The 13,169-nt window shown below is 49.3% G+C and overlaps 1 long non-coding RNA gene across 1 annotated transcript; it reads right to left on the bottom strand.

The window, feature by feature from the left end:
• Window positions 1-1,471: 1,471 nt before the first annotated feature.
• On the bottom strand, window positions 1,472-8,358 carry LOC123638913. Its single transcript, XR_006735510.1, has 5 exons — window positions 8,270-8,358; window positions 8,025-8,173; window positions 6,446-6,540; window positions 2,148-2,182; window positions 1,472-1,658 (listed from the first exon to the last, which is right to left on the bottom strand). It is a non-coding gene; the product is annotated as an uncharacterized LOC123638913 (long non-coding RNA).
• Between the last annotated feature and the right edge of the window lie 4,811 nt (window positions 8,359-13,169).

The raw sequence follows: 13,169 nt of genomic DNA on the forward strand, positions 1-13,169 counted from the left end.
AGAAGTGATTTGTCATGCAGAAGTGGAAATCATGTCATGTGTCCGGGATAGGAAGTGAATGCTTTGAGGGCCGGGATGGGGCCAGGAGGAAAGCAGCTCAGTGACTGTGGGGCCGCAGCTGGGCCTGGGGGAGGCAGGACCCAGACAGAGAGAAGGGAGTGAGCCTGCCAGGAGGGGGCAAAGGTAGACCCAAGGACTCAAGTCAGGAGGAACCCACCTGTGCCCAGGGAGTGGGATGGTGGTGGCCACCCAGAATGGGAGGGAACCAGAGAATCACTGGGAGGCCATGCTGGCTGATCCAATGCACATCAGTGTGGCCTGTATAGCCAAGGGCTGCGTCACACGGGTGTGCGTGTGTGTGCATGTGTGTGCATGTGCTGGCATACAGAATCTGATCATTTTATGATGGAGGATGCCTGAAAACCAGGCAGACAGTGGCAGCTTGTGTCACGGTTGTGTGCTCTGGTTTTAGAGCCAGACTGCTTAACTCCGAAGCTCAGTGCTGCCACTCTCTAGCTGGGTGACCGACCTTGGCAAAATTCTGGACCTTGGTTTCTTCATCTGTACAATGGGAATAATAGTAGCATGCACTTTCTTAGGGCTGTTCATCGGGGGATTAAATGAATTAACACATGTATTGTGTTCTGGTGCCCGGGACATAGTGAATACTCCACAGATGTCACCAGTTGTTAATTGTAGTTAAATCATAATCACTGAAGAGCATCATTCCTAAGTCATATTATTGTCCGAGATAGCTCTGGGGGTGCAATTGCTGCCTCATGAGTTTTAAGAAGTGAGGCACCTTGGGGCATTCCCACTGACGAGCGACTCCCATGCACAGCGCTGCGCTTCCCCCGGGCGCTGTGACCAGTCTTCCACATCCCCGGTGCCCAGAGGAGCACTGTGCGTGTTTCAGACGGCAACTTCCTTAATGTGCACCTGCTGGGTTTCCTCCTCTAGCCCCTCTTTGTCTCCTTTTCTCATCTGACTTTAGACTCTTGAGCATATTAACAAGCTTGAGAAAAGTTTCCCGTCTTTTTTAGCTACGACATGATTCAGCACACTTCTCACCATTCTCTTATTCTGGGCATGTGGGTTTTCTTGACATTTTTAGGGAACTAGTTCTATGTGTTTGTCTTATGTGACTTACTGTGACACCGGAAATAGATTCTGTGATTAATTGTAGTGTTGCTTTTTTTTTCTTCTAAAGCCACACTCACATTAAGGGGCATCTGTCATTTCTTTGATATCTTTAGAGTACTTTTTGCAGCTTATTATCTGAAAGCCAGGATTCAGAGGAAGGATTAGTACAATTCTCATAACAGCAGTCAGTTGGATGCTGAGAGAATGTGCTCAAGATTACAAAGCAATTCAGAGGAAAAATATCAAGATTTGATTTTTAAAATACTAATGTATTGAATCTCATGCAAGAATGAAATATCAGGAAATACACAATGGCCCAGTTATTTTGTTATGGTGGAATTAAAACTCATATATTACCAGAAACTGCATCTTCCTTCTGTGATAACTGGGACAAATGCTTAGCTGAGGCTTTCTGGGATGTGGTAGCATATGATGAGAAGCAACAGAAAGAGGCATCTGGAATAGCGGTTACTTTGTTCTGCTGTATTGTTTCCTTCTATAAGGGTGGTAGGAACCTTAATGGGAAAGAGGAGCAAGGACAATGACAAGACACTTGCTCCTAGAGATACGAAGAGGGACCAAGAATTAGAGGATGATAAGGAATTACTGTCGATGTGGTTGAGGATGATTGTGAAGTCATTGCATAATGAAACACAAGGAGAGAAACCTCACGATGTCTGTAAATATCTAATGTCCGAAATATTTTAGCAAAACTAAAATAAGTAGATGAGAAGAATAAAGTTGGAGGACTCACACTACCTGATTTCAAGAATTATTACAAAACTACAGCAATTAAGACCATGTGGTATTCTCCTAAAGATAGACTAACAGATCAGTGGATTAGAAAAGAGAGTCCAGAAATAGACCCACACAAATATGGCCCACTGACATTTAACACCAGTGCATAAACAGCTCCATGGGGAAAGGTGAGCCATTTCAACAGATGGTGCTGGGAAATTGTATATCCATATGAGAAAAGGTGAACTTCAAGTGGGACTTCATACCTGATACCAAAGATGACTCAGGATGGATCAGAGACCTAAAGATAAAACATAAACTTTTATAAAACTCTAGAAGAAAACACAACGGTTAGCATTTGGGTATATGCCTTTGCAGTATTCTATTCATATAAAATTGTGTCAGACTGTACATACCACATTTGTAACCAGCTTTTTGACACTTAATATCATGTAATTCACATTTTTCCATGTCTTTCAGGTTCCTCCTGCCCCTTCGCTGCATGCTGACTCTGCAAGGCCATGACCTGGGTTCTGATACAGACGAGAGCTGTGTGGCAGAAAATGCATAAAGAACTGGGCTATTTGAGAGGGAACTCAGAAGCATGTTTGGTGGTCCAGCTTAGGGGCCCATGGTGGTCCCATGGGGTGGCCCTGGAATGAAGAGTATGGGTCCTTCTGCGATGACAACCCTCAGAACTGTGTTGGAAAGTCACACAGCTCACACAGAATCCTGAAAAGAAAACAGAAAAAGAGAGCTGCACTTCATGAGTCACCTGCTGCAACGTGGGGGCCAGAACCTTTCTGACATCAAGAGTATTTGACTTTTTTCCTCTGGTCCCACTGCACGTGTTTTCCAGAACCACAACACCCTGCAGTGTCTATGTCTATGCCTGTCACTGTCTTATTTAAGAAAACCCCAAACCACACAAATTGTAATAGACAAAAGTATTTTGAATTCCACCCTTTGGGTCTTTTATCGCATAAAAAATTATGCCTGGGTGTAGGTGGGTTGACCCTGGTGAATTCATGATGGGAAATGGTCATATGACTTCCTTCTGGAGGAGAGGCCTGTAGGGGAGGGAGTGCTTGACCCCAGACCAGGAGACACTGAGATATATTTAGCTTCTCAAAACCATGAGCTGCTGGGGTTGAGTCAGACCAGTTCTGCGCCTCTGTGTGTCCTGAGGCATCACTTGCTCTACTGAGAAGATTCTATTCTCTGTCTCAGTTTCTCTCTCTGGATATGAGGCTCACTCCATGAGAACAGGAGCTGGGCCACATCTGTTTTGTTTACTTCTGTATTCGAAGCATTGAGCAGAGTGCCTAGCATCTGATGGTTATGAAATAAAAGATGTATTGAATGACAATGAATGAATGAATAGATGTATATATGGATAGATGGATGGATGGGTAGAATGGATGGAGGGATAGGCAGAGGGATGAAAGGATGGATAGGTGGATGGATGGATGGATGAATAAGATGGACAGGTGGATAGATAGATGGAAGGGTAGATATGTGGATGGGTAGATGGATGGATGGGTGAGTGGACTGGTCGGTAGAGATGAGATGGTATGACTTATCATTGGTCTCGTAGTTCAGTTGGGGTGCTTTGTGGAAGCATTGAAGCCAGGTTTTGTTCTCATACACCCCAAACATCAGGCTTATGTTTAGACAATGTTTGCTCTTTGTCATGAGAGGGCACCTGGTAATGAACTCTCCTCTGACTTTTCTGCATTCCTTGTAAGACCCCTGAAGTTGCTCATTAACGATGACAACGACATACTGAACAACCCTGCAGGAGCTCCAGCCTGGTCCAGCAATCTGCATTTGTCCATCAGGTTCACACAGGTGTGGCCAGTGGCTGGCATGGGCCAACCACGTTTCAGCCCTGAGGCGATGTGACTCTAGCCCACCCAAGAGGCCGCCAGCATCTGCTTACCCCAGGGGCCGTGAGCAACCTTCTCCCTCACAGAAGAGCCTGTGGGCATTTCCCCCTCTGTGGGTGCTGGTTTGCTTCCTTTCTCATACAGAGAAATGTTCATAGGGAGTCCCAGCCAAAGGCAAAGAAAGTAAGCATTAGGTCATCTTATACAGGGATAGCAACATGAAGTACGGCTCCTCTTGGAGCTCCTTTTATTTAAAAAGTTGGAACCTTTCAGGACTCTCATTCCCACCCTGGCATATCCCTTGGGAGTCTGACTACATTTCCACCGTTGGAAGAGCTCACATTACCGGGAACAAACACTGAAGAGACACTTGCTTTCTTTCAACTCTCTAAAAGTTGATTGAGGGCTGAATATGCAGGTGCCCTGAGTTCTTGCCCAAAGGCAATTTACACTTTGATCTGAGAGAAAGGACTGTGAGCAGGCAAGAAGGCAAGGCACGCAGATGGGAGGTGGGCCCCACACCCTCCAGTCCAAGAGGGAAGGGGCGTTGCCCTCTGCTTCCAGGTGGGAGGTCAGGTCCCCCACCAGCTCCTGAAGTTCATGTCTCTGTAAAAGGGAGAGTTCGCATCGGTGAAAGGTAATGGTATTACACAAAGAACTCTGACAAACGTGTCAGAAATTGTTAACAAAATAGAGTTGGAACCACCTACAGCGAAATACATTCGGGGAGGGGGGGGGGATTTAGGCAGCAAGTTCAAGTATCTGAAACTCAGTTGCAAATTCAGGAGTAAACAACAAAAGAGCTCTAAACAGAAAACTAGATGTGACCAGGTCTGGGCGCCGCTCCCCAGCGCCCTTCGCTGGCGCTCTGCTCAGTCCTACTGCGCGTAGTTCTCACAAGCCACGGGGTCCTGCCCAGTAGTCAACACTTACTACTAACGGGATGAAAACAGAAAGTATTCTGCTGGGGAAAGAAACTGAATTTAGGGGAGAAAAGGAAACTGAAAGTGAAGAACTACATAAAAACTATTTTAAAAGATTCGGCATAAGAACCCAAGAGGCAGATGATTTACTATTTGAGTAGCCAATAGTCTACCTTCCTGGCTCCCCAAAGTGCTGTTTTATTACAGCACAGTACAGTTCAAACACTACTCAATTTCCTAATACATTGTGCTAGATAGATGTTTGGAACACTCAATGATTTTCTCTTAGATTTAATGGTGTAAATAATGGTCATGTTTTCAGATCAGCCTATAAGCCATAATACAACTGCACTATTTATGAGTTGCACAAAATGTAGTAGGACGCAGTTCTAGAGCCACTGTGTTCTTTTAGACACGTGAAAGCCGTATGGCAATGGTGATAAAATAGGCCCACAGCTGACGAGGCTCCCTGAGCTGCCGCTTGGTCCCGAACCCAGGCCCACTGGGTGGAGGTTGAGTCTCCCTTACAACCAGGGCCTTTGCCTGGTTTCCTCTGCCGATGGCGGGGGCCTAGGGAAGGGAGAAGCAGGCTGGGGATGCTGTATGGGAAAGGACGGAAGGCTGGCACTTGTGTCAGTAAGGCCGGAAGAGAAGTGACTTGCTGCTAGGATAGCAGTAAGGGCTTTCTTGCTGATTTACAGCGTCTGTCCTTGACTGGACCACTGAGGACAAGGTCTGACCCTCTACCTCCCCTGCACCTACTGCCTGGGACGTGGTTTCTGAGCAAATGAAACCGTGAAGGGACATTGATGTCCTGTCCTAAAGAGAGGCAGCCACTGAGAGAGCCCCAGGGTGGAGGGACAGTATCCCCTTCACCTGCTCCCAGGATTTCTAAGCTGTGGGGCTGCGGTCGCAGGGTCACAGAGCCGGCCATGAGGCAGCAGCCACGAGCCACCATGGGCCTCAGCACCCCTCTGAGAAAGCTGATGAGGAAGAGGAATGAGAAGAGAAAAAAGAGGGAACTTATTCCCACAAGGAGAAGCACCCAGGCCACTCGGTGCTCGCTGGCAGTGGCAGGGTGGAGAGAGAATCTGGTGGCCGGAGGTGAACACACTTAGGTCAGGGACAGGTTAAAATGAATGTTCCCACTGAAAAATATCTCAAGCCTTAGGAAAAAAAAGATTAAACTGTGTTTAGTACCTATCTGAGAGACAGAAAAGTATTCACAGCACTTTAGAAAGAACACCCAAAGGAGTTAACATTTTAAAAAATACATTATTTCTCAAGGCAGGACTTTTCCCTTAATTAAAAAATGCACTGACATGCTAGGTAAATGAGGTGCTATTATATCTTCCAGGCTGAAGGTTGTTTTAACAGCCTGTTAGAAAGAAAAAGGGAGAGACAGCTTTAGGGCAAGTCCTCCCATCCACAGCTAGTACATGCCTGTGGAAGCTTTTTAAATGTCTCTGAATTTTCAGGTTCAGAAACAACGAAAATGATCTTCAGCTACACCCACCACAGGAAAACAGCTGCAAGAACCAAAACTGAAGAATGCTGTAACACAGAGAACCAAAACTAATATGGCTGAAAGTAGACTGCGATTTGCAGGTTTAGCTCATCACTGAGTAGCTTGTTGGACAAGCAGGAGAAAGATAAATCAACAGCGGGGAAAGACAGAATGGTGGTTTTCAAATGGCCCATGTAGTCATCCAAACAGATGGTGCTGTTCTCAAGCCTTTGCTGGAATCTCACCTGAGGGTTGTCATTCCAGGAATTTTGGCCAGCATGGGGCACACTGGTTATCCTCAAAATATCCAGATTCCAGAACACAGTAGAAAAACCACAGACTGAAAAAATACAACAAAAAGTTAAAATCCTTAACATAAAAGAGCTCCTAAAAGTCACTACGGAAAACAAAAACAACTCAATTAAAAAAGTAGAAGACAAAGGATATGAGCAGGCCATTCATAGAAGAATTACAAATGGCTGATAGAGATTTTAAAAGATTTGCACCACCCCCCGCGGGGCAGGGTCACTGAACCCTGATAACAAGACACCACCTCCAGGAATCAGAGCATCAGAAGGTAAGAAGCTGGCAAGAACCCCTGCTGTGGTGTGGAGAGTGCAGGCGTCTGCGGGCCCTGGGCCCCGGAGCTTGAGGCCTCACACAATAAGCTGGGGTGAAAGGGCACACATAAAATTTTGTCTGTCTTTGTGTGTGTGTATCTGACAGATAGACGCCAATTAAGCCAAATCTAATTGTTTGTATTATTACTGTGCTTATTGAGCACCTGCTGTGTGCCGGGACTTCACCCGTGTTGTCGCTCGTTCTCCCAGCAGCCTGCAGGACGGGGGCTGCTGTCCCTCTGCTGCGGGTGAGCAGAGTCCAGCCAGCCCAGGGCTCCGCACCTTCCCACCGAGGCAGCAGGGCCGGCTCTCCGACCGGGCCCTCCCCAGTCTGATGCCTACCTTTCCAAATAGCACGGTTCTCAATTGACAAACAAACATGCAAAACACAATAAAATTCAGCCAATGTACAAGTATATTTCAGTAGTTTCACATTAATTAAACAAAGGATTATTGCCTGTGTGTTCCGCACCAGAAATCATCTGTGCATATACCGCTTAAATAGATGAACTGAACAGTGTCCGTCTTGGGGCCCTGGATGTCCCCCAGCAGGGCCCAGGGGTGCTCCTGGTGGTCCCTGCCCACGTTCTTCCGGCCGGGCCACCACCGTTCCTATGCGGCGGTTTCCCTGCAGGGCCGGTGGTTAAGCGCCGGCGGCCGCGGCCGTCCCCGTGCTACTGCGGGACGCAGAGCCTCTCCCCTCTCCGTCATCTCTGCTCCCCCCTCCGCCAGGGCTGCGGCTTGCCTGGCCGCGTGCGCGAGTCTGTCTCAGACAGGCCACGGGGACCCTCCCACCTGGCTGCCCACCCAGTGCCTGGACCTCCCCTCCAGTTACTCCAGGAAAAGGGCGCCGCTTACCATTCAGCTACTCTTTCAAATCTGGAATCAGAAACTAATTAATGTTGCTGTAGTCAGACATTTTTCCCCCACAAAAAGCCCATGAAAGAGAGTGCCCAGAGAAGCCAGAGCTGTGCCAGCCCGGCCTCACGTGGCCCTCGCCGTCTCGAGAAAACAGGCCCTTCCTGTCTGCCGCCTCCGCCCCGCAGCCTCGCCAGCCTCAGCCCCGGGCGCCCAGTTCCCCTCAGGCATTTTCTGAATATTCTTCTAACACCCTCCCATCGCCTGCAGCTCAGTGTGTCTAAAACTGGACACGGTCCTCTGCTTCTCAGCCGGCCAGCCCTCCCGGCCTGCAGCCTCGACTCACCGCCAGGCTTCCTTCCCCTGGGGCGGCCCGGCCCAGGTCATGCCAGTGCGGAGGTCTCCCCCGCCCCGTGGCTCTCAGCCCGCGCTCTCCTCTCTCCTTTGCTCAGCCACCAGCAACTCCAGGCCTCTCTTCCTCTGGCGGGGTCCTGACTGGCGAGACAACACCTCCAGAAGGTTCCGCAGTTCTGTGGTCCTCTGGAGCCACCTCTACTTCATTAAACACCTGAGTGACTCCTGGCTGCTCACCTGTGCGCTGCACCCCTCCTGGCAGCCTGAGTCCCGGGCAGGTCCTGGGCACACAGCACACGGCGACTGCGCCATGATCGTTTGTGGACAGGATGTTTGCTTGTGGGAGGTGGGGGCAGGGACTAGATTGACAGATGGGTGGAGGGACATCCTATTAGAGTACCACTGATGGCCCCGTCTCGTGGTTGGACATCAGTAGAATCTAAGAGTATCAACGTCTGGAGGTCTGATGTAGGCTATGGAATCCCTCCTCGGAAAAGTGAATAAACCCACAAAATGATGGCTCTAGTTTCAGGGTCCTAGGCCTCCTGTGGCCTGCCCATACTCTCCAGGTCAGAGAGCTCTGCTCCTTCCTTGCATGCAATTGGACACGTCACTGTCAAATTAATCTTGCTGAAATGTGTCAAGAATTACATCAGAATGTGCTACAGGGTGAGTATTCCTTGTCCAAAATGCTTGGGACCAGAAGTGTTTCAGATTTTGGAACATTTGCATTATACTTACGGGTTCAGCATGCCTGATCTGAAAATCTGAAATCAAATTAGAGATACCCAACCTGTACTGAGCAGAGCAAATCCAAATTCTTTGGCTTGGCACTTGGGGCTATTTTTGTGCCCATAAACGCAATGTCCACTATCCCAAAATGTAACTAGGCCACTGATGCCCCAGAGGGCTGTGTGACTGCCACCGTCATAGCACCCTTCTCAGAGGCATGGCCCCCAGCGGTGCCCTGAGCATGTGGCCACAGGACATGTGGCCACAGGTGCTTAGGTCAGTGGTCTGGGGAGGCTTGTGGGGAGGCCACGCAAGAGCACCTGTGCTGACCAGCTTTCTTTCCCGCTCCAACTTGCACGCTGTTCCCTTTACTCAGTGTGTGGTTCTGCTTCCCAGGGGACATGTGCCAACCTCAGGACACATTTTTGGTTGTCAAAACTGGGAAGGGGGGTGCTGCTGGCCTGCTGCTCAACATCCTACGGCGCACAGGACAGCTCCCACAACCAGGAACCTTCCTGGTCTGCAGGACCCTCCCCACCAGTGGTCAGTCCCGAAGCCCTTCTGCAAGGTCCACCTCCTCACTGAGACCTTCCCAGGCTCCGTCTGGCCTTCCAGGCTCTTCCCTTTCCTTCAAGCCCGTCCCACAGAGGTGGCATCTCTCCCCTGACAAACCAGCACCTGATGCTTGAGTAGATATCACCAAACCTCACACCTGTCTTATCCCGTATCCTCAGTTAGGTTCTAGGTCATTGCAGACAGGAAGATTCAATTCTCTATGGGCCTGAGTGCCAGGGCAACATGTGATAAATACGTGTTGACCCGTGTCATTTCCTGAAGCACAGAATAAAAAATAAAGTTTCTTAAATTTACTGCCTCCTTGCAAGGATATCAGGATATAGGAGCAGAAGAATCTTGTTTAAATGTAAAAGGGAAGTTCTAGAATTTCCACAGAATTTAAATTCTTCTTGTTGTAAGGAATAAACCTGGTAATGGAACTCAAATATCAGCTTGGGCCACCCTCTCCTTTGAAATTTAAATAAAATTTGGTGCAGCCCCCATCCTGCACACCACAGGGAATCAGCATCCCCCCAGGACTCTCTGGGAATTCTGTGTTCAGGCCCTGCGTCCACCTGCGGGCACCTGCTCCTGAATCCCCTCCCCCACCCCATGTCGCTCTCCCCACACCCGCCTACTGTCCATCCCACCTCTCCTTCCTGCCCTAGCAGCCCCGCCTGGCGCTGGGACCCCCTCCCGACTCCCTGGAATCCTCCTGCAGGGAGTTTATATGTTTAAGAGTCTTCACAGAAGGTTAAAAGTACAGGGACTACAGAGCCGAGAATTAAGTAGTAGACAGCCCTAATTTGTTTATTTTGACAGCCCTATTTTTAAAAGTCCCTCAGCAACCCCAGTCCAGGCCTTTCTCAGTGGGACTACAGCCTCCCGCTGTGTGACTTTGCACCTCATCTGCCTTCCTTCTCTTCCCCAAATCCTTCCTGGCCCCCGTCATCCAACTCCTGGCAACTTCTCTGCAGGGCAACCGAGGACTCCCCGGGCTTTTTCCCCTTCTCCACCCCAAGCAGGCAGGATGGTATGTCTTTGACAAAGGCAGTTCTTTCCCTAAAAGAGAGACTCTGGTTTCTTCTGTTCATGGAGCTGAGTTCTGGTGAGCAGAGTCAGCCAGAGTGGTGGTGCTGTCACCGGAGAGACAGCAGAGCTCAGCGGAAGAAGAGCGTGGCCTTGGCGCCGGCACAGCCAGGCGCACGGGCTCCCAAGAGGGAGGGGAGGTCGCTGTTATGGGTCTCTGTTCCAAATGGCTCTCACTGCTTGGCTGTGCGGCATCCAAGCGCTTTTCTTTTTTACCAAACCATGGGGGTGGGGTCACTGTAAAAGTCGCACGTGTGGGCAGGGCTGGCCGTAGGGCTGGCTGACGGGAGCCGCGGCTGGCGCGCACATCCCGGGATGCCCGCAAGCGCCTCGCTTTGGCACTGAAGAAATGCGCAGACGACAGGGCACTTGGCGGAATGCTCGCTGTGCTGATGTGTAACGAGGGCTACAGAGGTTCTAGTTCTTATTTTGTCAGTGATACACCCTCAGTATTCAACAACTAGGAAAAAAGTTTTCTAAAAAGGGGATGAAACTTGTAATCTCACTATGAGGAATGACACTGTGACTATGTCAGTGCGTTTCCTGCTCTTCTAAGAAGGATCTTTAGGAAACAGGGGCTTTTCATCTCTAGTGAGATGCTTGGGTCAGGTTCACACCCCATCCCATCCCCACCCCCAGCCAAAACCCTTCTTACCTTGCAGGGCCAGTCCCTGAATGTCAGAAACTGTCTGCTCCTGCCCTGAGGAAGCCCCACGTCCCATCCTTTGAGTTCTTGTGGATACTCCCTAGGCAACTCAGAGCATGAGTCCTCTTTGCCCCTTAAAATTAATTGAGTTATTTAATAAATACAAGGTGAGCATCCCTTAATCCAAAAATCCCAAATCCCAAATTCTCCAAAATCTGAAACCTTTTGAGCACCAACATGATGCAGAAAGGAAATGCTCATTGGAGCATTTCAGCTTTTAGGTTTTTAGACTAGGGATGCTCAACCAGTATGTATTCTGCAAATATTCCAAAACCAGAAAACAATCTGAAATTGAAAACACTCTGGTCACAAACATTTTGGATAAGGAATACTCACCCTGCACTTCCTGAGTGCCAGCAAGTGGTGCTGGGCACTGTCTGGGCACCAGGACGCAGTGGGAACAAGACAGTCAGAGGCGTCTGTGCTTCTCCCTCGTAGAGGACAGGGCAAGGAGGTGGGCGGCGAGTCTCTCCACTTTTCTGGGCCTCATTTCCTCCCGAGCAAATAAACTGAGAATGCCAGACCCCACATTAGACACCTTCAGAACTGTCGGAAGTCATTTGAAACACTTCTCTGTCCTAAGTAGAAGCATGTCTTCAGGTTTCTTTTTTTTTTTTTTAATTCTAATAAGCTCTGCATTCTACTTGTTGGTATGTCCAAGCGGTTTTGAATATAAAAACATCTAAAATGTTTATGGAATAAAACTGATGCTCTGGGGAAATATCCCTTGATTACCTAGTGGCTACACATCAGCTCTGGAAAAGACACCCCAGCCTGAGGCTGGAGAATCTCTTTTCCTGCCCTGATGGAACATGGAGATGACTGTGAAGCTTTCTTGGTGGGCAGCGCACGCCAGGCTAGATATCCAGACTCTGGTGCCTGCCGTGGGCAGCAGAAACCACTGAGTGGGAGTCAGTTTTCAGAAAAAGGAAGCTGGAGACAAACTGCCCAGCCATGCCTCAGACGGGCCCTGCGGTCTGAGCTCCAATCCTTTACAGGTGAAATTATTGAGTGCCTGTTTGCAGCTCCTGAACTCTGTTCGTGTTCTGATGTGACCCCCTCAGCTTGGTCCCTAGCTCACAGGTGTGAAAACAAAATCTGAGAGGGAAGGTAATTTGCTCAAGGTCACCTGACTAGGGGACTAAAATGATGTCCCCTAGTGTAGATTGGGTACTTCTTCCACTATTCTACATTCCCTCTCTGGAACCTATAATCCTCATAATTTCTTTAAATGGATGGGCATGCTGGAAGAGTCACAAATGGCTCTGTGTCTTGTTTTTTTACCAGGATATTAAGCCAGGTAGCTGAAGGAGACCAAAAAGCCACCTGGGAGCCAGCACATCCATTGACTGTATTTTTCTTTGGCAGTTTCACTGCCACTAGATGGACAGCATGAGTCCAGCAATTATTGCACAGGATTTGCTGGGCACCCCCGGGCCCCTTGCCCCACACTCACCTGTAGGCACAGGTGGCCACTTGGCTCCCCTCAGTTGACCTGGCCTATGCCCTGCCCATGTCAAAGTAGCCAGGGTGTGTAAGCTATGCCAGGAGTCCCCTAGGAAGGAAAAAGGGGAAGAGCTGTGTCCTAAAGAAAGCCCAAGTGCACTTCATGGGGCAAGTACTGTGCTCTGCTTTGGAGACCATCCACAGCTGCTGGAGTCGCCTGCCACAGGCTCCCACCTGCGGACCTTGCCGAGGCCGCAGGCAGCATCCTCTCCTCTCTGCGGACTAATGGTCCTCCTGCCCCTCGTCCTCCGCAAAAGGAGCTTCAGTTTCCTAATGTGTAAAGTGTGAATACTAACAGCCTTCCTCCATGGATTTTTTTCCCTTTGCATTGTGAGAACTGAGCCTGGACTATCTTTAGTTTGATTCCCTTCGACTCCTGTGTCCCCACTTGAAACTCAATGGTTCTCAGAATAATCCAGGTTCGGCTGTGTCTGCTAGGAGAGGGCGGCAGGGTGCTGAGCAGGGCCAGAGCTTTGCTGTCTGGGGTGTCAGAGGGCAGGAGCACGGGGCGGGCTGAGCAAGACGCTGGGCTCCTGCGTGTCAGAGGAG

Source organism: Lemur catta, chromosome 5, assembly GCF_020740605.2.
Source record: "Lemur catta isolate mLemCat1 chromosome 5, mLemCat1.pri, whole genome shotgun sequence".
Classification (NCBI taxonomy): Eukaryota; Metazoa; Chordata; class Mammalia; order Primates; family Lemuridae; genus Lemur; species Lemur catta.